This window comes from Eucyclogobius newberryi, unplaced genomic scaffold (genome assembly GCF_026437365.1).
Source record: "Eucyclogobius newberryi isolate DKJ021-1_F unplaced genomic scaffold, fEucNew1.0.hap1 SCAF_9, whole genome shotgun sequence".
NCBI lineage: Eukaryota > Metazoa > Chordata > Actinopteri > Gobiiformes > Gobiidae > Eucyclogobius > Eucyclogobius newberryi.
The window spans coordinates 37,778,597-37,790,664 of NW_027316532.1; the positions used below are offsets into that span (position 1 = coordinate 37,778,597).

At 41.0% G+C, this 12,068-nt stretch overlaps 1 protein-coding gene across 2 annotated transcripts in view; it reads left to right on the forward strand.

Annotated features, from left to right (window-relative positions):
- Positions 1-3,711: 3,711 nt before the first annotated feature.
- lnx1 (ligand of numb-protein X 1) overlaps positions 3,712-12,068 on the forward strand; it is a 54,506-nt gene continuing 46,149 nt past the window's right edge. For both annotated transcript variants that reach the window (XM_072439417.1, XM_072439418.1), the window contains exon 1: positions 3,712-3,915. The gene's annotated coding sequence lies outside the window, so the exon portion shown is untranslated. The remainder of the gene's footprint in view (positions 3,916-12,068) is intronic.

A 12,068-nucleotide genomic window follows, 5' to 3' on the forward strand; every position in this document is an offset into this window, starting at 1 on the left:
GAGGTGAAGGAGAGGAACAGTCTGATCACCTGCTGAATATGCAAAGATCGTTGGTTGAATATGTACGGCTGAGATTGAATGAGAAAGGTGCGTGAAAAAGGAAAATAATAGGTTCTGTCTTTGAGGGTTATAATTCAAGGTGTTTGAGACGTACTCACAGGCGCGGCCAAGGTCGTGATTTTGAAATTCAAGATGCTAAAACAAACTTTATTCACCTAACATGCACTTCCTTAAATAAATAAATGTGGTCAAAGATGTGGTTAAGTCCTTTTGAGCATTTGTATCAGCCAATGCCGTATTTGCAGCTTTATCAATGTCAATATTCACTCAAATGAATAGTAAATGAGTAGGATACTGTAGTAAACATGGTCACATTACATTCTTGGTCAGAGGAGATTTGTTTCACCTCTATTCTTAAGATGAGAATCAAAGTAGATGAGTCCAACTGCCTCAGCACAAAATGTACAACACACAGGTGCAAATGAACCAAGAAGTCTCTAAGAAACTGCACATTTTTGACCATAAAACCACCTTTGTACACTGAGTATGTAAGTGTTCTAGGATGTGAAAGGGAAAAAGAGGTGGTGACAGCTCTAACTAACTGCCAAAAACAAATATATTACATAATCACACTAATTTACACCAAAAGGAAGTGGTAAAAGTATTATTCAACAAACATATATAAGTACGTGTTGGCTCTAGTGTGCTTTTCAAAGTCACCATTTCCTTTGTGAGAGAAGAATCCTGTTCAAGCTTCAGATCGTGAGACTTGCAGGAGGCAGTCGGCAGGAGAGATCTGACTCATTTGATACCGTTATTATAATTAGCAAAGGCAGAGGTGGTTCAACCTGGAAAAGAGCTGTAATTTGCCCCAGGATGGTCAGCAGGGGAGTTTTATGGTTGATTTGACAACAATAAAAAAGAAAAGTTCCTCCAAGTTTAAAACTGTATGGGTAGATTTTTGCTGGATTGTGTTGTTTGCTTTGTGCTGATTTGAAAAGCTAATCAAATGTTCTAGTTCTGCCTCAGTCAGGATTAATTGCTAATCAAACAAAGATGCTTTCAAATATTGTAATGGAAAAATAACATGTGTAGTGCCTATTATTCATTCAGCATCCACGTGTTGCCATTAGGGGGTGTTTGTGGTTGGAGACCATGCAGCTACTATGGGCCTGAGGCAGAGTACACAGGACTTTGTTACCTCACATTTAATAAAACAACTCTGACTTTTAAAAGGTTGGGCTGATTAAAAACACAATTAATATTGAAATATCACAAACTAGGGAGAACTAGTTTTGGGGAATGACACCAGTGGACCACACACGAGTCAGACCTGAGCCTCATTAGAAAACATGACCTTATGCAGAAGTGTCTCGCATGGTTTATTGATGAAGATTAGATCATTATCATAAAAGCAACACAATAAACCATTCTTAAATCTAACATTATGCTTAATAAATGCTACTTTACCCACCACTGCTTTTCTAATTATGAAGATACACCAACAAATAGAGCCGGAAACAAACATTTGACACATTAAATTCGATCTCACCACCAATAGTGAAGTGAGTGAACTTTGAAAAGTGGAGCTGGAAATGATTTACTGACTCTTATATTCACTGTATTTGCAAACAAGTAATAAGAACCTTTTGTCTGCACTGAGTACAAATGTGTTTTTATTTCTCTGCCTCTTTAAGATGAATGGGATAGAAGGTTCACATAAGTACCAGGCACTGTGCACTAAACACTTCACTCCTGAAAGGGCCTGTATTTCCTGTATTGTATTTCTTGTTGATCCAAACCTGATTCACAGAAAGTATGTGAAGTATTAGGTGGTATTTCTTCACAAATCAATGAATACTATCAACAGCTTTGAGGCAAAATTCAGAAGGAAAAGATGTTTACTGTGACATTTGAATCAGCATCAGCATAAACAAACACTGTTAAAGTCAAACATCGGAGTTTACTCTGTCTGTGAGGAGCACCTGTCTGTGAGGAGCTCTGTCTGTGAGGAGCTCTGTCTGTGAGGAGCTCTGTCTGTGAGGAGCACCTGTAGGAGCTCTGTCTGTGAGGAGCACCTGTCTGTGAGGAGCTCTGTCTGTGAGGATCACCTGTAGGAGCTCTGTCTGTGAGGAGCACCTGTCTGTGAGGAGCTCTGTCTGTGAGGAGCACCTGTCTGTGAGGAGCTATGTCTGTGAGGAGCTCTGTCTGTGAGGAGCTCTGTCTGTGAGGAGCACCTGTAGGAGCTCTGTCTGTGAGGAGCACCTGTCTGTGAGGAGCTCTGTCTGTGAGGATCACCTGTAGGAGCTCTGTCTGTGAGGAGTACCTGTCTGTGAGGAGCTCTGTCTGTGAGGAGCACCTGTAGGAGCTCTGTCTGTGAGGAGCACCTGTCTGTGAGGAGCTCTGTCTGTGAGGATCACCTGTAGGAGCTCTGTCTGTGAGGAGTACCTGTCTGTGAGGAGCACCTGTAGGAGCTCTGTCTGTGAGGAGTACCTGTCTGTGAGGAGCTCTGTCTGTGAGGAGCTCTGTCTGTAAGGAGCACCTGTAGGAGCTCTGTCTGTGAGGAGCACCTGTAGGAGCTCTGTCTGTAAGGAGCACCTGTAGGAGCTCTGTCTGTAAGGAGCACCTGTAGGAGCTCTGTCTGTGAGGAGCACCTGTGGCAGGAAGTGGATCACAAACCCGAGGATAAGATGGTATTGTCAGAAAAAGCCACAACAATGAGTGCAGTAAAAGTACCACATGGGTTTACTGAAGTACATGTAGTATTTTCTGAGGCGTGTTGTCATTTACAGAGATGATGTGCTTCCTGTTTGAAGAGGCGTCTGCGGCGTCCCAGTGTTTACACAAACATCTAAAGTAAATCCAGTCGACCTGTAGAACCTAATACCACTGAGCACAAGTCAAACTGTGGAGGGAAGCAGTTATATTACCTCTGACAACCACGAGAGAATATTTGTCCCACTGCGGGGAAATTCTACTGTTGCAACGCGTAGCAGGAGAATACAGACATGCAACCAGAAATAAATAACGATTTAAAATAGACTCAAATCTAACTCAACACTGTGTAAGTAGATTAAAAATATGAGGTAACAAAGTGGCTGTCCCTTTGGCTGTATAAAACCTTCTCTTGATTTGTAAAGAAATAGGAAAATTTGTTTAAGTATCTGAAAAATTATGAAAAGTTAATTTGTTATGTGTTCATGTTCATGACATCAGTCCTTCTACGAGGCTTTTATATTGCTTATTGTTAGCCAAAAAATAGGGTCTCTCTTGTCTGAGCACGCTCTCTACACGTGCGGTTGAGAAATGCTATGTCTTTATTGACAAAATGTCCTGAAGAAGTTTAAATAAATGTTTGGTATTAAAGTGACACTTGAGTTGTTCCATGTCTTCATTATGTATTCATTATGTATTCATTATGTTTTCATTATGTATTCATTATGTATTCATTATGTCTTCATTATGTATTCATTATGTATTCTTTATGTATTCATTATGTATTCATTATGTATTCATTATGTATTCTTTATGTATTCATTATGTCTTCATTATGTCTTCATGTCATTAAAGTCCATTCTGTGTCAACAGTGAATTTCATTGAAAATTCCACTTTGTCCAAAACAGGTTCGGCCACTTCTTGTTTACCTTCCCGTTGGCTCCGCCCTCTGAGCCTGCTTCCTGCTCACCTTGGCCCGGCTCACACAGGAGCAGTCTTCCCCATGGAGCACAATTCCCCTTGGACCCACTCTGGATTACATTACTTCAGAGCGGAGCGGCAGCCAATCACAGGACGAGTGAGTGGGACAAAGTCCTCATGACTCAATCCTCTGGGCTGTAGTTTAAAGTTACACCCGCTCTGAGCTCTACCTGGCCAGGTGAAGTGCACAGCTCAAAGGGAACGCCGCTCCAGACCAAGTAAGTGCCTTCTAAAAGCTAAAAGAATATTCTTGTAAAGTCAAGATTATATTCGTTTGCTTTGCACAGTGAATTGACATTATGTCACGTCCAGATCACTTTCCCGTCAGTATTCACAGCCGGACACAGTTGGACGGTATTGGCTACTACCTTCACAACAAAGCGTTGTTCTTGAGCTAATGCATAATTCATAACTTTGGTATTAGTAGCATAGCAAATCATTTATAAATCATTATTGTTCAGACATAAATAAACAGCTACTCAGTGTGGACTGGGTTTTGTTTTATCGGAGACCTTTGGACAACACCAGGTCCAGTGTATTGTTAAGAAAACAAACATATTTTTGCTTAGGTTGAAAGACTATATTTTACCATGGGGAATTATGATAATATGCCAAACGTACAGGTTTGGTGACTAACGGATTTATTGTTGTAGAGTTGCGTAATCATAAATCCATGTAGCACTTTGACTTTGTCGCATTGCAGTGCATAAGATTCAGCTAAATTATTTTCAAGTACCAGTAATTTAATTGTAAATGATGAATACAGCAGAAAGTTGTTGTGCCTGGTCAACACTTCCTGTTACCTGTAAACAAACCCTCACCTTGATAAGCAAGATAAGAGAAACCAAATGTATATTGGCTATAAAACAGGTTTGTGGCTCATACATCCTGAGCAAATAATATGCAGCTTTCCATCTCCCACATGAAGCTTCAAGTGACTCATTCTGACTTTTAAACTGAAAACAATGGTATGAAAGTTCTTTCTCTTTTTGTGGCGCTATTCTAAAGGGGCTATTGTACAAAACTAGCACAATAGCTCATAAATGCATGATACATTTCCACTTACTAAGGGCTAATCTGAGGCAGCACAATCTGCTCTGATCACTGAGCCAGTGAAGTATGAGACACTTGCACATCTGCCGCCGGCTGTTTGTCCAGACTGAGGCGTCAGGTCCAGCTTGGCCTCAGCCGAGATCTTCATGTATCTGGATCTGCAAACTCAATCAAAGACAAAATGACCAGGATGTGAAGTTAGGGTGGTACATAAGACTGTCCTTCAACATACCTTATTTGGAACGTAAAGCTTTAGAATAGGCTTTGAAAATGACGCTGCTTTTGAACCACTGTCACAAATACATTCTTATCATGCGATGGAGACTTAACTGTGGTAATTGTCCTTAATGATATCTTCTTCAAACACTGACACTTTGAAATAACATGGAAATTGGTCATAAAGGCCTGTGCTTGAGATGTGACGTTCATGACAAATCAGTTCTTTTGATTGGTTCTTTAACAGGAACAGAACCGAACTTTTACTGATATTTACTCTGAACAAACTTAAGATACTGCTGTAAAGAAGATTGTGAGAGGTTTGCGCAAATAAGAATAATTTGTATTGCTCTCATTAAAGAGTCAAAACCACTATAGACCTACACCAAAGCAATGGCCGTTTGCCATTTGCAGGTATTGTATGATTTTTATAGCTGTATTGTTAAGTAAGAGGAACCAAACAGTAAATAGAGCATGTGTGACAAATTGTAATGGTGGACAACACGGTCAGCTCTCGTGGGCTGGTCCTCATCTACAGTGGTCAGTATATGTAAAATAGTTGACCAAGTGGTAACATTTGTCCAGTCCAGTAGACATATACTACAATTACTAAAATCAATGTAGGTTATCGCCACTCTTCATAGCCAAGTGGTCGATTAAGCCGATCAAACACACCATTTCATTGGATAAATACTATGAGGGGTCAAAATACATGATTATTTTCTAATGTAAGGTACTGCAACGAAGACTCAAACAAAAGTAGACTGGGATTTATGGTGTTTCAGGGACAAGTTGGAACACATGAGGTATGCTGGAGCTGGGGCCAAATCAAGGCAGCTTCATGCTAACGTGCAACAGCGTGCTAACATGTAGAGAGATGGTTTACAGGCAAAACGGTATCAGCTCGAGTGTGACTAACTGCCAGTGTTAATCAAAACTGGCAGAGTGAAGAGTCATTATTAATGAGTCACCCGGCTTTACATGGAAACACATGTGATTCTGTTGAACCCACGTTACAGGTTAAATAACTCCAGCCATGAGTTTTGAAAGTGTTAAAAGTGTAACATTTATCATGACGGAGGAGGTCCCATTTAAACACTAGTTGATTTTTTTTATTTGCACTTTGTAATCTCAATTGTATTTATTTTTGTTAAGAATTCATGAAAGACACTAAATGTATAACAGAATGATTAAAAATTAGGACCAAGTCATAGCAAATAAGAATTAAAAACTAAATCTTTTGCAACAGTCCTGAAAATGGAAAGTGAAAACTCCTGAATAGCGTCGGTTTGTTCTGTTAATCCTGAAGGTGTGTTTGTCTTTGTTTGTTTGTTTGTTTGAGTTTGAGCGGAAGAGATATGGATTTGGTACGTGTGATCTGATATGCAAATGAGCATGTGCAGTACCTTCAGGATCATGCGAACACAACAGTCCAGTTGGAATCACGCTGACATAAACAGGTATTTTGTCAACATGCACTTTTTCCATCTTCATTGTTTGGCTGACTCGGCACTCTGGTATCATTATTAACCAGTCGCAGATCACAGCCGTGTAATAAACCACGTATTACATACAAGGACAATGTTCCTGCTCTTGAACCAATGGCGTTTATAGAAGTCAAACACTTGAGCGATGATCTTTTGAGGCAAGGCTTGACATGGAGTACCAGACATTGACAAAGAATGACATGTATCTTAGTTTTGTATTAACTGTGTATTATGGCACAAAGCATTTATATGCAAACAGTTTATGTTAGAAATCTGAGTATGTTCTAGTTTAACTCAAATGATTTGCAATGATTTGATCTGAATTAAAGGATTAGCTTTTTCGTTGTTTTAACATCTTCACACAGATATCATAAGGATCTTATTTATTTATTTATCAGACAATGTAGGCAGTTAAAAACAGTAGGACTGTTTTGTATTCAATGTTTTGTCTTGTCTATTTGTTGTGCTGCAGATTGCCTCTTTGTCTGGTAAAACAAAGGTTCATTTAGAAAGTATTATTATTGTTATTATTATTATTATTGTTGTTGTTGTTGTTGTTGTTGTTGTTTTGTCTTTACAGTTGTAGATGTAGAGAGAAAGCCTAATCTGGAGACAGCAGCTCCACAATAATATGACAGTAGTAAAATTTAAAAACACACTGCTAATAGTTTTAGTATAACTAAAGCTACACACACAAACAGCACTGACTATGTGAGCTCATATTGTGGGTGAGACTGGGTGTGTCTGCTCTGAGTGGGTGTGTCTGCTCTGAGTGGGTGTGTCTGCTCTGAGTGGGCGTGTCCGCTCTGAGTGGGCGTGTCTGAGTGGGTGCTGCAGGATCAGGTTTCTTCTGTCAGAGTGTGAGGACTTGTGTGTCAGAGCGGGACTTCAGAGGATATTGAGCTATTTTTGTAACAAACATTGTGTTGTGTTGTTAAATTCCAGTCAGACATGGAGACAATAGTGCTGGAGGTGTCCTCCATTTAGTCTCACAATGACCGCGTATACAAAACAGAAGAGCTGGGAACTACCCTGGGCCCCGCTTAGTCCCTTGTATCAATGATCTGTTATTCTCCAACTTGTCAAATGTTCACAGATGACACGATTCTCTTTGTTCTGGCAAAAACAAAGAGCTACAATGGTGTCAATGTAAACTGGTTAAACCATGTGCAGCTGTTTCTCAATCATGATAAAACCATCTATATTTCACCAAGTCTTAGAAGAAAACATCTAAAACAACACTGCAGTCAGTCGAAAGACAATAAAACAAAGACAAGATGAAAAATATAGACCCAAACTTCATGCACTTTAATCTATAGTTTCCTTGTTGTAAATGTAAGATGTAATCAATATGTTTCTTGAACAGGTTTAAAGGGGGCACATTATGTAAAATCTACTTTTATGAGCAAGTAATTGTGTTATGATGGTGTTTTCCATCATTAGTAGGAATGTCACAACATCAAATTTTAGTGTTATGATTATTGTGAGAAAAAACATCACAATTTAACGATTATTTATGAACAACTGTGAAATCTTTAATTTTCTTTCATTCTCATTGTGAAACATGTTACTGTTCTGAAAGACCAGGAACATGAAGCCATTTGCCTGACGAAGGCCCAGTTGCCGAAACGTTGCCTCTTTTAATAAACTTTTATTTGCAAATAAGACAGTGGGATTTCTTTCCCCTTTACAGTTCGTCACGTACGTCTTTCTCCTGCTCACCCGTCTTGATATCTACTGTTCTGAAAGACAAAATAAAGTTACATTTGATTAAAAAACATCCAGATGACTAAAAATACTTAATTTTTCATCTTAATTCTCTTGAAATCCCTTATAATTAGTTTGAATTAGTTTAGAGTTGTATTTTGATTCATACATGTTAATCTGCATTGTTCTAAATCTGAAATACTCATACTGAAGCCAGACTCCGGGTCATACATGTGGGTACATAGGGTCATACACGTGGGTACATAGGGTCATACACGTGGGTACATAGGGTCATGCATGTGGGTACATAGGGTCATACACGTGGGTACATAGGGTCATGCATGTGGGTACATAGGGTCATACACGTGGGTACATAGGGTCATGCATGTGGGTACATTGGGTCATACACATGGGTACATAGGGTCATACATGTGGGTACATAGGGTCATACATGTGGGTACATAGGGTCATACATGTGGGTACATAGGGTCATACACGTGGGTAAATAGGGTCATACACGTGGGTAAATAGGGTCATACACGTGGGTACATAGGGTCATACATGTGGGTACATAGGGTCATGCATGTGGGTACATAGGGTCATACACGTGGGTAAATAGGGTCATACATGTGGGTACATAGGGTCATACATGTGGGTACATAGGGTCATGCATGTGGGTACATAGGGTCATGCATGTGGGTACATAGGGTCATACACGTGGGTACATAGGGTCATACATGTGGGTACATAGGGTCATACATGTGGGTACATAGGGTCATACATGTGGGTACATAGGGTCATACACGTGGGTACATAGGGTCATGCATGTGGGTACATAGGGTCATACACGTGGGTACATAGGGTCATGCATGTGGGTACATAGGGTCATACACGTGGGTACATAGGGTCATGCATGTGGGTACATTGGGTCATACACATGGGTACATAGGGTCATACATGTGGGTACATAGGGTCATACATGTGGGTACATAGGGTCATACATGTGGGTACATAGGGTCATACACGTGGGTAAATAGGGTCATACACGTGGGTAAATAGGGTCATACACGTGGGTACATAGGGTCATACATGTGGGTACATAGGGTCATGCATGTGGGTACATAGGGTCATACACGTGGGTAAATAGGGTCATACATGTGGGTACATAGGGTCATACATGTGGGTACATAGGGTCATGCATGTGGGTACATAGGGTCATGCATGTGGGTACATAGGGTCATACACGTGGGTACATAGGGTCATACATGTGGGTACATAGGGTCATACATGTGGGTACATAGGGTCATACATGTGGGTACATAGGGTCATACATGTGGGTACATAGGGTCATACATGTGGGTACATAGGGTCATACATGTGGGTACATAGGGTCATACACGTGGGTAAATAGGGTCATACATGTGGGTACATAGGGTCATACATGTGGGTACATAGGGTCATGCATGTGGGTACATAGGGTCATGCATGTGGGTACATAGGGTCATACACGTGGGTACATAGGGTCATACATGTGGGTACATAGGGTCATACATGTGGGTACATAGGGTCATACATGTGGGTACATAGGGTCATACATGTGGGTACATAGGGTCATACATGTGGGTACATAGGGTCATACACGTGGGTACATAGGGTCATACACGTGGGTACATAGGGTCATACATGTGGGTACATAGGGTCATACACGTGGGTACATAGGGTCATACATGTGGGTACATAGGGTCATACATATGGGTACATAGGGTCATACATGTGGCTACATAGGGTCATACACGTGGGTACATAGGGTCATACACGTGGGTACATAGGGTCATACATGTGGGTACATAGGGTCATACACGTGGGTACATAGGGTCATACATGTGGGTACATAGGGTCATACATGTGGGTACATAGGGTCATACATGTGGGTACATAGGGTCATACACGTGGGTACATAGGGTCATACATGTGGGTACATAGGGTCATACATGTGGGTACATAGGGTCATGCATGTGGGTACATAGGGTCATACATGTGGGTACATAGGGTCATACATGTGGGTACATAGGGTCATGCATGTGGGTACATAGGGTCATACATGTGGGTACATAGGGTCATACATGTGGGTACATAGGGTCATACATATAGAGGGTTCAAAATTGCCACTTGGGCATGAGTTTCTATTATCAAATCATTTTAGATCTATATTGCTATTTACAATACACAAAATATAAAATAATGATCATATGTTATACTTAATACTCAGAAAAGCATAAAATGTCTTCCTTAACCTCAAATTGAATATTACGAGACGTGTGAAGGAAACTTACACCGTCTTGTTCTGCAGAATGAGTGAATCTGTCATTCTGCATTGACTCTGAGTCTTTTAGCTCCTGCTGTCGTGTCTTTACAGCGTCTCGGTTCTTCTTCACAACTCATGTCACAGCTCATGTCACAGCTCATGTCACAGCTCATGTCACAGCTCATGTCACAGCTCATGTCACAACTCATGTCACAACTCATGTCACAACTCATGTCACAGCTCATGTCACAGCTCATGTCACAGCTCATGTCACAGCTCATGTCACAGCTCATGTCACAACTCATGTCACAGCTCATGTCACAGCTCATGTCACAGCTCATGTCACAACTCATGTCACAGCTCATGTCACAGCTCATGTCACAGCTCATGTCACAGCTCATGTCACAACTCATGTCACAGCTCATGTCACAACTCATGTCACAACTCATGTCACAGCTCATGTCACAACTCATGTCACAACTCATGTCACAACTCATGTCACAACTCATGTCACAGCTCAGGTCACAACTCATGTCACAGCTCATGTCACAACTCATGTCACAGCTCATGTCACAGCTCATGGCACAACTCATGTCACAACTCATGTCACAACTCATGTCACAGCTCATGTCACAACTCATGTCACAGCTCATGTCACAGCTCAGGTCACAACTCATGTCACAACTCATGTCACAGCTCATGTCACAGCTCATGTCACAACTCATGTCACAACTCATGTCACAGCTCATGTCACAACTCATGTCACAAATTATGTCACAACTCATGTCACAGCTCATGTCACAACTCATGTCACAACTCATGTCACAACTCATGTCACAGCTCATGTCACAGCTCATGTCACAGCTCATGTCACAGCTCATGTCACAGCTCATGTCACAGCTCATGTCACAAATTATGTCACAACTCATGTCACAGCTCATGTCACAACTCATGTCACAACTCATGTCACAACTCATGTCACAGCTCATGTCACAACTCATGTCACAGCTCATGTCACAACTCATGTCACAACTCATGTCACAGCTCATGTCACAACTCATGTCACAACTCATGTCACAACTCATGTCACAACTCATGTCACAGCTCATGTCACAGCTCATGTCACAACTCATGTCACAGCTCATGTCACAACTCATGTCACAACTCATGTCACAGCTCATGTCACAACTCATGTCACAACTCATGTCACAACTCATGTCACAGCTCATGTCACAGCTCATGTCACAGCTCATGTCACAGCTCATGTCACAGCTCATGTCACAAATTATGTCACAGCTCATGTCACAGCTCATGTCACAGCTCATGTCACAACTCATGTCACAGCTCATGTCACAGCTCATGTCACAGCTCATGTCACAGCTCATGTCACAACTCATGTCACAGCTCATGTCACAACTCATGTCACAGCTCATGTCACAACTCATGTCACAACTCATGTCACAAAATAAGAATAAATGTAGAGCAAACATATCCTCAAAGGCAATCCAATTTAAATGATAACTTTTATATACTAGTGTGAGGCAGTGACTCTAAAACCCAAAGGTTGCCAGTTTGTCCTGAGCTCCAATGAGCAGCAGTAGTT